Source organism: Cetorhinus maximus, chromosome 23, assembly GCF_964194155.1.
Source record: "Cetorhinus maximus chromosome 23, sCetMax3.hap1.1, whole genome shotgun sequence".
NCBI classification, from domain to species: Eukaryota; Metazoa; Chordata; class Chondrichthyes; order Lamniformes; family Cetorhinidae; genus Cetorhinus; species Cetorhinus maximus.
In genome coordinates this window covers 35,214,538-35,229,854 of record NC_135901.1, presented here as the reverse complement: position 1 = coordinate 35,229,854, position 15,317 = coordinate 35,214,538, and the positions used below count along the sequence as shown (strand labels likewise).

At 39.5% G+C, this 15,317-nt stretch overlaps 1 long non-coding RNA gene across 1 annotated transcript in view; it reads left to right on the top strand.

Annotated features, from left to right (window-relative positions):
- The window catches only part of LOC144697571 (uncharacterized), a 358,368-nt gene extending 354,880 nt beyond the window's left edge, over positions 1-3,488 (top strand). The window contains exon 2 of the long non-coding RNA XR_013580393.1: positions 3,187-3,488. This is a non-coding gene — a long non-coding RNA (uncharacterized LOC144697571). The remainder of the gene's footprint in view (positions 1-3,186) is intronic.
- Positions 3,489-15,317: the final 11,829 nt, after the last annotated feature.

Below are 15,317 nucleotides of genomic sequence, written 5' to 3'. Positions count from 1 at the left end.
ATTAATAACATTCCTCAGCTATTTTCACGCTCGATTGCTCTCTTTCTCTAATTTATAAATTACATTCATCCTCCATTTTCACACTGGGTCTCTCACTATAATTTATTAATTACATTCCTCCTGTTTTTTCACACTGGGTTGCTCTCTCTCTTGAATTTATTAATTACATTCCTCCTCTATATTCACACTGGATTGCTCTCTCTAATTTATTAATTACATTCCTCCTCTATTTTCACACTGGTTTGCTCTCTCTCTCTCTAATTTATTAATTACATTTCTCCTCTATTTTCACACTGGTTTGCTCTCTCTCTCTCTAATTTATTAATTACATTCCTCCTGTTTTTTCACACTGGGTTGCTCTCTCTCTCTCTAATTTATTAATTACATTCCTACTCTATTTTCACACTGGTTTGCTCTCTCTCTCTCTAATTTATTAATTACATTCCTCTAGTTTCACACTGGGTTACTCTCTCTCTCTAATTTATTAATTACTTTCCTCCTGTTTTTTCACACTGGGTTTCTCTCTCTCTCTAATTTATTAATTACATTCCTACTCTATTTTCACACTGGGTTGCTCTCTCTCTCTCTAATTTATTAATTACATTCCTACTCTATTTTCACACTGGTTTGCTCTCTCTCTCTCTAATTTATTAATTACTTTCCTCCTGTTTTTTCACACTGGGTTGCTCTCTCTCTCTCTAATTTATTAATTACATTCCTCCTCTATTTTCAGGATGGGTTGCTCTCTCTCTCTCTCTCTCTTATTCAGGACATTTCTCCTCTATTTTCACACTGGGTTTCTCTCTCTCTAATTTATTGATTACATTCCTCCTCTATTTTCACACTGGTATCTCACCCTCTGGTGTCCATGAGAATGTTGACTGCACGCGGAGTTCATTCCCTCCTGTGATGGCAGACGCTGTAGCAGCTCGCCCAGGCGTCACGTCCGCCAGAATCCCTCCCGTCTTTACGTCACCCCTGGAAACCTTTACTTCCGGTCCCTTCCTTACCCAAAATGGCGGCGCTGGTGTTTCGCTCTGCAGCTGGGCGGCCCGGCAGGGCGCGGCCTAACTCGCCCTGGCACCGCGGGACGAGGCCCAGGCTCTGTTTGCGTTCTGGTCCCGGAGGCAGCTTCTGTCGGGGTCTCACAGGGAGTATCCAAGAAGTTATAGAAATTAGCTGGAGGGCAATCGACAATCGTCAATTAACCTTTAACATCCCCTAAACTCATAAATGATCAAAAATACTCATTAATTCCCCCAAATATTAACATAATTCATAATTCAGGAATTTAACTGAGGAATCCTGAATCTTTCTATTTGATAATTACAATTCAAAGCTTCAATTCATCATTTGGCAGGTTAAATTTCAATATTAAATTCACATCAATTCAATATCTATTTAATTTCAATCAAATGTAAAAACATTTAATGTTAATATTTATATTAAACTTACATTTACCTCAATTGAACAATTTAATAATCATATTCAGTTTAAATTTGTGTTCGTTCTGTGAATAAATCTATGGACGGATTTAACTGCAACATTTAAGGCTTATTGATCAATTTGTCCAAACTCGTTTTTTTTTCTTTGTCGATTTAACACATTTAATCATCATATGTAAACATGTTTGTTTTATCTGTCAGTAGACATTTTAACGTTAATATTTACTTTGTCTAAAAGTGCCTCATATCAATTGACACATTCAGCCTAAACTTGGGTTTGTTCAGTCAATTAACATGTTTAATAATTAGACATACTTTATCTAAACTTGTATTTGTTCCGTCAGTTAACATATTTAATAATTAGATTTAAGTTTTCTAAACTTGTATTTGTTCTGTCAGTTAACATATTTAATAATAAGACTCACTTTATCTAAGCTTGCATTTATTCTGTCAGTTAACATATGTAGAATGAGATTTACTTCATCTAAACTGGTATTTGTTCTGTCCGTGAACCTATTTAGTATTCGTATTCAAGTTGTCTAAACTTCAGTCTTCTGCGAATTATATAGTTAGTGCTAAAATTAAATTAATCTCAACTCGTGCTGTTTCCTGTTGGTTAGCAGAGTAGTCATATTTGAAACGTGTTTGTTTGCTCTGTCAATTAATGTATATAATATTAATATGTATCTGAACTTGCGTTTGAATCAATTGTCAGATTTATTAATCATATTCCATTTAAACCTGGATTTATTATGTTATTTCAATTTAATATCTGTTGATCGATTTCTTTTTTCATTTTCAAATTTAATATCTTTTGGCTGATTTATTTATTTTTGATATCTTTCTGTCAATTAACATATTTAATAATCACTTTTGCTTTATCTAAACTTGTGGTTGTTCTGTCACTTAATGATATTCAATTTGCCTAAACTTTTGTGCCATCTACCAATTAATATAATTTTTCAGCCGATTTATTCAATTTTGATGTTGAATTTAATATATTTTGCTAGATATTTCATTTCCGTTTGCAATTTTAATATATTTTGATAATTATTTAATTTGAGAATTATATTTAATATCTTTTCACATGCGCATTTTCAATATTCACTTTAATTTCTTTTGGCAGGTTCATTTTCAATTTTAAATTTAATAATGGTTTAGTTTCTTTGCATTACCCAACGTCTCCAGCTCCTATAACTATATGCCAGAATGTTGAGCTGCCAATCCTGCCTTCCCTCAGCCACGTCACAGTGATGGCTACTGTATCACAATTCCACGTGACAATCCTCACCCTTAACTCATCAGTTTTACCTGTAATACTCCTGGCATTAAACTTGAGGCCATCCAGCCTTGCCTTACTCCACTGAAGCTTAATGCAGACATAGAGGATGGTTATATCATATAAAAATTACAACAGAATGAAACTGCCCGAGATGGGGAAAAGTGAAAGAATGGGATTTCTCCACTTCTCCAACTCTGGGTTATCCTGATTGTCTTCATTGTTCTTGTCCGGAGTCTCCTGCGGACCCAATTGAAAGCTGGAATTGCCTGTTGGACCGAGCAGTGAGCAGCAAAATCAGAATGAATGGGAGAAAAGGGTTAATGTGGGCTGAATTCAGTCATTGCGGCACATTCAAGTAACATTAAAAATGTTACCTTTATAATGCAGAAACAAGGTGTATTATTAATTCTGTGCATACGTCCATACGCAAAATAAATGCTTTGTTATATTATTCCACAGGGCAGTACAGACAAGATTCCCATCTTATCGGTGCAATTTATGGATTGCAGCGGTTCAAGAAGCTAGCTCACCACCAACCTTCTGAAGGGCAGTTAGGGACGGGCAATAAATGCTGGCCTAGGCAGCGATGCCCACTTACCATGAATGAATATTAATAAACAATATTTTGTTTTCAACACCTGGAAATAAATGGGTATAAAACGACCGTTTCCATGTAGAACTGTAAATGGCAGCCAAACTCAAAGCAACCGGAAAACTGCACACTGGCGTGATAGACAACAAACTGAATGGAACACAAATTTCAGCAATCCCGTCTAACATCACCGCCATGACCATGACCCGGAGACCTGTCACCGCTAATCAACACCAGGTAATAATGTAGTGAAAGGTCAAAAGTTATTTGAGACAGGATTACAAGCACTGCTAAGTATATCTGCGTGAGACAGGGCAAGGGCAGGAAAGTAATTTGTTCCAATTCCAACATAATAAAGGGAGAAGGAGAGAGCCAGAGAGAGGGAGAGTTGGAAATCATCAACTATGTTGTTGGTAATTGTTTCTGTGTCCAAAATAAACATCCGAATGAACGTAAATCAGGTAAAATGCAAAGTGATGTAAAATTATATAATCAGTTAAAACGCCGAACAAGAAGGGGTAGAAAAAATATTGAAACCAGAACGCGAATGTCGGCTAACCAAAGATAATTTCACATCAGTAATCAATAATGGAACACATGCAAAATATGACATTCAACTTTTTCAATCAAACCCTCAAACAGAGGGAGCTGAATGGACAATTACTGTTTCTCTGAGACTGCGGAGGAATTGTTGGATGGGAAGCATGTGGCAGGAAGAACCTTTGGATTGAATCATTGGAATGGTACATGATGAGGTCGCATTTGGAGAATGGAACTCCTGCAACGCAACACTGTTTGTTAACACCTCGGTGCGAACCAACGTCCCTTCAATAAATTAATTCATTAAATTCAGCCGGGAAACATTCACTGGCTCAAATCGCAAATTTAGTTAATCATTTGTATAATTTATTCTGCCAGTGTTGAAGCGAATGGCACAATATTTGCACATGTACACCGTCATAATAATGTGATAATTCAGCCACAGTTACAGTGGCAGCAATATAATACATCCATAGTTGTACCATGGTAACGGTGCCTCAATTCATTAGCAGGAACAGTGTCAACAACTAAAATACTTCCACATGTACATTATGATAACAGTGTGATAATTTACCTTCTAACAGCGCCATTGACACAATAGGGCACCATTCACAATGCGAAAGCTATGATATTTCATCACTGTCAACATGAAAACACAATTGCATTTAGATCATGCAATAGCGTTATTTGGAAGGAGGATTTATATAATTCAAGCAATAAAATTGTATCAGTCACAGGAATATGCTATACATTCAAATGAGAAATTATAAAGCTAATGTCAAGATTGATGCTGCTAGAGGGGAAAAATGGCATTGTAAAAGTGGAAAAGTATGTGCCATCAATACCGTAAAAAAGTTACTGGAGAAATTGTACCACTTAAAAGGCAGGAATTAAAACGGTGAAGGGGAAAAATACATCACATTAAATTGGAGAAAGGACACACGTAATGTAGAGATGCACTAGAGGTAAAATGGATAAAATTAATACAGCCAGCTAATGATCCTTGCAGCTACTGACTTCAAGACTTTACCTGGAACTACGATAGCTCCAATTACGGGATAGTAAATGGCAAACACCAGGCCTGTTGGTACCCCGTGCATTTCTAACTGAAGCTCTGCATGCGTTCCACAATTCACTGGAAATGGTTACAGTTAGACCTCTTGACAGTCTCCAGGGAAAAACTTAGTTGGTTTGACTTTTTGTTTTAACTAATGTGACTGTAACAAACAGATCAGTGCAGCTGTAGCTTGGCTGGTGCTTACGTTTTTATGGAAAACGTTGTTCATTTTTATTTTCTCAGGGGACCTAACACAGGGGTCTAAAGTGAATAACTCGACGATTGCTGTTACTTACTTTGAAAAAAAGGATGAATGCCCAGATTTCGGGTTCAGGCCAAATACTGAGCAATGCATTTTTTTCCTTAACAAAACCCAGACAGATTCTAAGTCTTATTCATTAATCAGTCAGTGATGTCCAAAATCAGATGCACCATTGTTCCAAATATCTCTTAGATTTTACAGCCACTTTAGCGCAACAGTCTGCGTATTCATTGCATCAGGTCCTGTTAAGCACGGTTGCATTCTGTGCGAAGAGTTTCAATTCCTCACCAACAATTCAGTACAGGCTTGCCCAGGACATTGCCAGTATACACAATGTTGTGAGATACACTTCACGGTGAACCGGTTCACTAGAACATCGTTACGTTCGGTGTGAACATAGCCATAGCTTACGCTCACCTTTGTTGCCGAAATGGTTTGTTTTCGCGTGCAATTTCAGTGAACTCTGCACTAGTTCAGTACAGGCATATTCTGTATGTGCAGATTCTGAGTAATTAATTCCATTCATGATGGACCATTTTAAATAAATTCCTGATGGACAATGCATATATTCCGCAAAAGGTCGCCTTCAGCATATTTAAATGTATTGTGCTTCTATCCAATTACGTACGTTTATATTCAATGCGGCCTGATCCTTGTTCACATCAGGACACTTATATTCAGCTGGGTAAGCTATAACTCAGCTGATTTCACTGTACTAGTGATCCAGGATAATGATCTTGGACCATGAAGTCAAATTCCAGCACAACAAATGAGATTTAAAAACAAATCTGGAGATGAATGCGGGTCTCTCAGTAAGGGTGACAATGTAACTATTATCGAATGCTGCCAAAATACGTGTGGTCCACAAATTAACTTTGAAAAATAAAATTCTATCCACACCCGGTCTGAGCTACATGTTATTCCACATCCACAGCGATGTGGTTGACAGTTAATTGCATTCTGTTCAAGGGTAATTAAGGATGGACAATAAATGTTGACCTTGTCTGCAGCGCCCACATCCCACAAGGAACAAAAGTGGATAGGAACAATCAATGTGGACAGATGCGGTTCAACAATCCTATTGTCATTCTTGACTTGTGCAGCATGCATTCTAAAGTTTTAGAGTAATTCCGCGGCTCCTTTCCTTTTACTGTTGAGAGAGATGGCAGAGAGCTCCGTCAAGAAACTTACTGTTTTGAAATCAGCCTTGGACCCAAAGCGAAACATATACAGTTGGAAAAGATGTTAATGGATTTCGCGCAAATGCTTCATTTCTGATAAGTGCCCGCGTGACCTGTACTGCTCTGGAGATGAGAACTGGGAATGGAAAATACAAATCGAAGCTCATTTTAGATATCGAGTTACAGCTTCTGTTCTGCTTCAGCTGGGAGAATAACACTGTTACAGAACACAAAAGTAGTTCTTCTGGTGAGAATCAGAGTTAGGACTTCCTTGACACTTCGTTTCTTTTCTGCCTTGCTTTCAGGTAGATTTCAAATCTGTCGCCGTTTTAATGCATACCAATGTTTAAAATAACCTGTGATTTTTGGATAGTCTAGAGGCTCAGGCCTAACGTTAATGGAGTGAAGAAAGCACATTCCACACTGGCATGAATACCCAAGCTCTAGTGCACAATATAGTGGGAGCAACAGTGAAGAAGCCAAAAAAATGGCCTGTTGGTGTGTTGAACCATCTTCATGGAGAGAACGTTACTTGACTGGTGCAAATTTTAAGCTGCAGGCATCTTCTGCCTAATTTATATTCCGAAATGTGGGGAATTTAATCTCACATTCAAAGACATCACAAGCTTCCTATCACTTCTGATGGGCTACAAGGAGAACCGGAATGTGGATCTTCATTGTGGGATCATTGTTTCAAGTGCCGGCGCAACAAAACCGCATTGTGACGACTTAAAATTATATGTGCCTAAATATGCCACTGTATAATAAGTTGACTGGGAATGGCATTGAGTTGCATTACCTGTTGGAGATTTGAATCCACCGGCAGGCCAACATGGCTATGATACTTGCCCCAATGGAACCACCCTCCACCCTCTTGAGAGCTTGATCAACAGTGGAAATCGGTGCTACTTGGTCCACATGGGAAAGCCCAGAGTTTGCCAGCCCAGCCACAAACATTGACACGTGGAAAGCAGGAAAACAGTCGTCTGCAAGAACTGAGAACAGGAAGGCCTCTAGACAAAGGGCCGGATGCAGATTCAGTGCTGCAGCCTGACACCTGCACAGGAAAGATCGATAAAGGAGCTTCAGTTACACACAGCCGGAAAGATTCATTGTGCAACTGACGGAAAGAACGCCGAAAATGCCTGGTGCAAAGCTCCAAAATGTCAACCAGATTGAGGTCAATAGAGCAAAACAAATAGCTAGGGACAGCAATAGTATCGAAGGCCTCAAGGTAAATAAACAGCCGGGAAAAACGTGTCCGCAACTTGGCTGTGTTTTCTTCCATTTACGTTCTGAATATTTTGTGAACTCATGAAAGTAAATAAAAGTGTTCAAAATGCTGGATGAGTCGCATTGAAATATCGTCTGAAGGAGGACTGGAACCGAACTCTTTCTCTCTGTCATTCGATTACAACAGTGAGTGCGCATAACAGTAATTCATTCACTTTAAGGCGCTTTGTGACGCCCTGAGGCCATGAAAGGACCTGTTGAAATGTAATAAAACTGAAATTGATGGAAAACTCAGCAGGTATGGCAGCACCTGTGGAGAGAGAAATAGTGTTAACTTTTCGAGACATTTATGACTCCTTATGTGTAAGTATCTGGTAAATCTAAATAAACAATCATATGGAATGAGGATAAACATTTGTTCTTGCCGCTCTATCTTTTTCTCCTAGTCTCTGTATATTTGTCCTGTCGCTTTTGCTCTCTCAGACTCTCTGCCTCTGACACTATATATTGTCCGTCCTGTGTTAGTTGTCTCCTTCTCTTCCCTTGATGCTTGGGAGCATCAAGTGTTCACTGGATTGAATCATGGAATGAGGCGTTGTGACTATGAGGGAAGATCGTGTGGGATGGAAATGCACTGTCTGGCGTTTAAAAGAATGAAAGGTGATTTCATTGAAAACTCTGAAGTTCTTATATAACTTGGCAGTCTCCTCGGCTGGAAAGTCTAGAGCCAATGGCACAGTTTCGAGCTAAAATACCTTTCATGTAAGTCAGTGATGAGGAGGCTGGTTATTTAAAAATCCCAGAGAGAAACTTTAAACAGCTGTCATAATCTATAATTTCGAGTTTTGAGATGCGAGTCCAAATTCAGGAATTAGACCACAAGTTCCCGAGGTTTTACCTGAAACTAAATGAAACATTTTAGTAATTTAAACAGCTTAAAAACATATTTACATTTGGCTTCAAATTGCCATTATCATGTTTCTTAACAAATTCCCAAACTAATCTCCATTAAGGCAACAAAAACCCAGAGACTTAACCAAACATCAGCAAAACATTTTCACCTTATGAATTTGAATAAACATTTCAGTAATTTAAACAGATTAAAAACATATATACATTTGGCTTCAAATTGCCACTATCATGTTTCTTAACAAATTCCCAAACTAATCTCCATTAAGGCAACAAAAACCCAGAGACTTAACAAAACACTAGCAAAACATTTTCACCTTATGAATTTAAAATTAGTTTATTTTCGCTTTGGTTCCTTTGGCGACGGTTGGAGGCTTTCAGCTGCCTTCTGATCTCACATTGCCTCTGCTTGGCACACCCAAAACTGCTGAAGTTATACCTACCACCTGCATGGAATATCATTTTCATTGTATCGCCAACCTCTCAACCAAACCCCTTTCATAGTACCCATTTTATTAATAATATAATCATTTTGCTTGATATCTGCTGGATAGGTGTCAGTTTTCACCCCACTTCTTGAACGCTGTATTCAAAAAATGCAAATGCACGCTATATTTACATGTCAAATCTAGCACACATCGAAGCACCCAGACGAGCTAGTTTTAATCCAGTTAAGTCACGCTCAGAAACTAAACCTCTATTTTAAAAGAAGAATATGTCCGAATAATGTTATATTTATTAATAACTTAATGGCAGCGGTGCCCACTCGATGGTCCATTTGGCCAACTTCTGTTTTGAAAATATAATTTTTCGTTGTTATGCAGCACACATTCCAACCAAATCGATGGATAATTAATTTCAATTTCAGCACGGTCTCCTTTCATGTATTTCTACATTTAAGGGCTGTGTACGCCGCTGGCTCGACCAGTATTTTCATTGACCATCCTCAGTTGCCCTTGGAAAAGTGGAGGTGAGCTGCCTTCTTGAACCACTGCAGTCCATGTGGTGCAGCCGCACCCACAGTGCTGTTAGGAAGGGAGTTCCACGATTTTTACTCAGCCACAGCGAAAAAAGTCATTACAGTACCATGCGGGATAGTGTGTGGAAATTGCTGGTGGTGGTGATCCCATGCATCCGCTGCCCTTGTCCTTCGAGGCGGTGCAGGTCGCAAGTACGGAGGCTGCAGTCGCAGCGCGCTTGGTGTTTATTTCTTTAATATCATGTGGGCGTTACTGGCAATGCTAATATCTGTTGCCCCTGCTGAATTGCGCTTTGAGGGCAGTCAAGAGGCAACGGCACTGCAGTGGGTTGGGATTACATGTAGGCCAGGCCAGGGAAGGATTGTGGATTTCTTTCTCTAAATGGCATTGGCGAGCCAACTGTTTAGTTTATGAGAATCGTCGAATGGTTTCGTGATGCCTATTATTGGAGCTGCATTTCATTCCAAATGTTATTATTAATTTGCTGAATTTATTAACTGCACTTAAATTCCACCAGCTGGCATGGTGGGATTACATCACATGACGACAACATTGGCCTGGACCCCTGGATTTTTAATCTAGTGAGATTACTACTTCGCCACAATCTTGGTGCAATGCACCTGTTTGATCGCACACACTGCTGCCACTGTGCCTCTGTGGTGAAGGTGGTCGATGCTTAAATGGATGATGAGGTGCTAAATAAACCAGTTGCTTTATCATGGCCGACTGGTCTAAAATGATGAATTTAGTTTCAAGCATCTAAAAATGAAACTGTCCGAATCTCAGCGCTGGTGGATTTGAACCGTTTCCCTTTCAGTGTTGCCAGAACAATATCTTCAGTGGGGAAGGAAGAGCTGAAATTAATGCAGTGAAGTTCTTCATTTTGGTCGGGATAAAAGGGGAGATACGAGGGAGCAAAAGTGCAAAACTCCATATGGATGCAGGGGCAGAAGGAAAAGGGAACTCAAGTGCCCAATTAATTGAATTAATATGTCTTGGGAAGAAAGGTATACCAAGCACACTATATCCTGGACTGCATAAGTAGGGGCATCGAATGGAAATGCGTTGAAGTGACGTTAAACACATATAAAACATGACTTAGGCCTCACGCCGAGCACTGTCTCCAGTTATTGGTATTACTATTGGTATTAAAGGCGTAACAGCATCGAAGGGGTACAGTAAAGTTTCACGAGTGTGGTTCCTGGGAGACACAACTTCAATTACTTGGATAAAAAAGCTTCATCAAGTTACTATAACAGTTTCTTCCCGTAATAAATGCATGCTTTCTCTTGTTGATTAACCTGCATTTTTTCATGTGATTATTCATTTTGTCCCAAATTATTATTTCCGGGAGCATCCCCATCGGCAAAATTAAACTGATTTCGGGGTAATTTGATAAGTTTGAAGAGTCCCAACAGTAGAAATTTAGGAACCTATATTAAAACAAAGAACAATACTGAAACAGTCAGTGTGATCGTTGGACATATCTACATTTGCTGGAGTCATATCTGGGGGGAAAGGACTGTCGACATGGTATTTGGAGGCCGGTTAGATCAGGCTAAGGATATTATTGGAGAAGATTCTGGCTTTATGTCCTCGGATCACCCATCTTCAGGTCCTTTGTTGATGGAGCACTGTGACGAAAATGGCACAATATTCTAACGACAGAGGATATTCAATAAGGTTTTTCATATGCGGCTAATAGCTATAATTAAAGCTCAGGGATTCAGTGCAGACCTAAACAGAAAAAAAAGTCAGCAGATAGAAGGCAGAGGGTTGGGGTAACGAGCACGAAACACAATCGGAGAGAAGATTGATGGCCAGAGGGCTCATCGCTGAAGCTTCACCGCTTCATCATCAGCATTAATATTTTTGACAACACAATAAAAAGTCTGATCTAAAGACGCACAACAAGGTTTATTACTTATAACCAGAGAGCTTAAATAAGCAGGGAAGGATGGGATGACGTTTGCTACATTTATTTAATTTAAAAAAAAGGAAACTCTGGAGATACAACTTCCCGGTTATTGGGTGCATTTCTCAATACTGCGCCTTAGAAAGAATATATAGGCCATGGATGAATTCCCAGGGTGTTAACAGGATTCCAAAGGTTAAAAGATGAGAAACGAGTACACACAACAGACTCCTTAACGACTGAACATGAAAGTTTTCAGCGGAAATTGATTGTGGCTCTCAGGATTTTTAAAGGAAATGAAGTTTAGAGGAACCGTGTTCCTTTGATGGGAGAACATTGGACACGCGGCAAAACATACTTATAGTTACAGCCGGAGGATTGATAAAAGAAGGAGGGAAATAATTATTCATGCAAAGAGCGGCAAGAGTGTAAACGACCAACAATGCAAAACAATAAAACGATTTATCTCTTTATTTAACATCAGATGGACAGAGCTTTGGAGAGAGGGGGAGGGGGAGAAATATTTCAAGTTAAGGCAAGTGGATCTTTTTAAACAATCATTTATGGAGTGTGGGCTTCGTTGACTAGGCCAGCATTGATTGCCCATCCGTAATTGCCCTTTGGAGGTTATGGTAAACTGCCTTCCCGAACCTTTGCAATCACTGCTGGAGGGGTGTTCCAGAATTTTGCACCAGCGACAGTGCAGGGACAACAGTGAAAGATGGAATGAGGATACAGGTCGATCATGATCACGATGAATAGCACAACAGCGTCGATGGGCTGAATAAAAGATTCGTTTTTCACTCTCTTCTGAAACCACTTTTAGCAAACTGACTTCCCTCTTTCTTTTCCTTTCAATCCACAGATCCCCACAACTGTCTCTTCAACACATGCACGGACCTTACACCCCCTATATTGCCCCATAAGAGAAATGTTGACTTTACAGCCGCATTACTGAATCGATGGTGCATACGTGACCATATAATCGTAATACTGAAACTATGACACAACAGGCTGAACGCTCTATTCACCAGGCTTACGGTACGGCTGATCTGGGATCCGCTACATGTATGCCCTATAACGAATACCTTGTGCTTCTTCTCAAAATACCGATTATAATACATGTACTGATATTATACCCAAACTATTGGTGTGTGTCCAAACATGCTGACCCGATGCCCATATCCATATTCCTAAAGCCTATTATACAGATCATATAACCAAAATTACTTCCCACCAATAGTTGCCTACAACAGATTATTGGCCCTATTCCTGGTGCAAATGTATATTTCACATTTCCAATGTTTTAGAATATAGCTTTTAGTCTCAGGAATTAATTCGTTCAATGTATAATTAGTCGAAGATTTAACATGTGTTTATCTTACAAACACACCGTCGTAGGTTATTATACTTATAAAAACGGTGACCCATACCTGGAATTCTTGGTGGAACCAGCGCCTCTGGAGAGAGGGAAGTTATATCATTTGGAGGCACAACTTCTTCATCTGCGTTTCATAACCAAAGTGTTGTGTTGAAGGTAAAATTATTAGTGAACTCTTATGTTGGAGAAATCCAGCAGTATGCCACATTAGCACAGTAATGTGTGTGGGATTATTAATAGAAAGATCAATGAAGCAGTCGCCGGCTTCGAACAGACATATAGAAAGCATGTTCCATGAGCAGTGAATCAGCTGTTAGATAAGCAGCTGTATAGAAGCTGCGGGGGAATGGAAGTTGTTAGCGGCGAGGAGGTGTACCTGAAGTTTAAACAACGAAGCAAGAAGGCAGTTAAGAAGAAGCTGAAACTGCGGAGACCACAATAATGAAGTGTTTAAATAAAATTGGAACATCTCTTAGCCAACATCTCGTGGAATAATCCACAAGAATTTTCATACCTCAGAGAATTTCTGAAAAACTGAGGACAACTAATGTGAATTCCGGCTGGCTTTGGCTTACCTTGAGTAAGCCCTCACATAAATGAATGGTGTTGACGATTTTGTCAGCTAAAAAAAACTCTTGTTGGGAAGTAACAAGTAATCCTGTGTTTCAGGCACAATTCTTTATAAGGTAGAGTATTAACTTAGTGAGACTTAATTTGTTACTTTTTGAATTGAAAAAAGTGCGTATTCTTGTTTATAAACGTGTATTTTAGTGGAATAGTTCTTTAAAGTGAACACGGGGTTTTCGAATTTTACTTGAAACCTAAACTGTCCCTGATAGGATCCCACACAATCCCTGAACAGGTATTAAAGAATCACTTTACATATATTATACCACCCGTATACAAAGTATATTACATTGCAAAACTTGTTGAGGAACCTAGCAACATAGGATCAGCTGTAGGCCATTCAACCCCCGCGAGCCTGCTCTGCTATGAAACAAGATCATGGTTGACCATCTGCCTCAAAGTCATTTTCGCTCTCTATTCCCTTAAACCCATGATGTAATCAATGCCTAGAAAACTATTGATACCAGTTTTGAACATTACTGTGACTGAGCTTCCACGGCCGTCTTGAACCTCGAATACTAAAGATTCCAAACCCTCTGAATGAAGAAGATCCTGATTATCTGAGCCCTAAATGACTGGTCCCTTATTCTGAGACCGTGTTTACTGGTTCTTCATCCCGCCGCCAAGGGTAACTTAATTTCCACGTCCAACGTTTTTAATTAGCGCCTTGAGAATTCTATAGGTTTCAATTACATCAACTCTCTTTCTTCTAATTTAATGAGAAGAGAGACCCAGTCTCCTCGATATCTCTTCATAGACCAGTCCGGCCATCTCATAAATAAATCTGGTAAACCTCCACTGTTCCCTGTCAATGGCAAGTGCATTTTTCCATAGGTAAGGAGACAAAAGGTGGACACAGTACTCCATATTTGGTTTAAACAAGGCTTTGCAAAATTCAAGCAAAACTTATTTACTCTTGCACTCAAACCCTTTTGTGATAAAGGCCAACATATCCTTTGCCTTCCTAATTGACTGCTGCACCTGCATGTTAGCTTTCAGTGACTCATGGACAAGGACACTCAGGGCCCTTTGGACATCACCACTTCCAAATCTCTCACCATTTATAAAGTGCCCTGTACATCTGTTTCTCCAACCAAATTGGATAATCCAACACGGATGGACATTAAATTCAATATTCCTGGTGCTTGCCCAAGTCACTTGTGGCTGTCGAAACACGTTTCAAGTATCTTTGCAACCTTCACACAACTCGCAATCCAACCTAACTTTGATCCATCTGCAAACATTAAAATTATACATTTAGTCCTCACATCCAAATCATTGGTATATGTTGTGAGCAGGCGGGACCAAGTACTGACCCTTGCATTCCAACACAAGTCACAAACTGCCAGTCTGAGAATGACACATATATTCCTACTGTTACTTTCATTCCATTAACCAATTATCAATCCATGCCAATATATTACCCCCGATATCAAGGGTGTTTTGTAAAGTTATTTTTACCTTGGCTGAGGGCGTGTTGTGGCGTATGTGTGAATGTGGGGGTGGGGTGTTGTTATTTTAAGAGGACAGTTTGGATAGGTTGGGACTGTATCCATTGGAGACAAATTAATCAGAGGAGTTCTTATTGAAACACATATGATGCTGAACGGGCTTCACAGGCTGAATGGTGGAAGAACGTCCCCCTCCCCCAGAGCTGCCCCCCTCCCTCCCCCCAGTTGACAGCGTAGAGATAGGGAAAACCGATTTCAATTAATGGGTCTCTCTTTTAGGAGGCTGATGAGGAGAATATTCTCTCAGGGTGTCGTAAGCCTTTGGAACTGACTTCCCCGAAGAGGCTTCGAGGCAGTGTCTTTGAATATCGCATCCTTTTTTAATAGATTCCAGGTCGGAAGACGCACGTTTTCACTCTCCTTCCTTTCTTCAATAGTGGTGTCACACTTAGAAACTTCTTA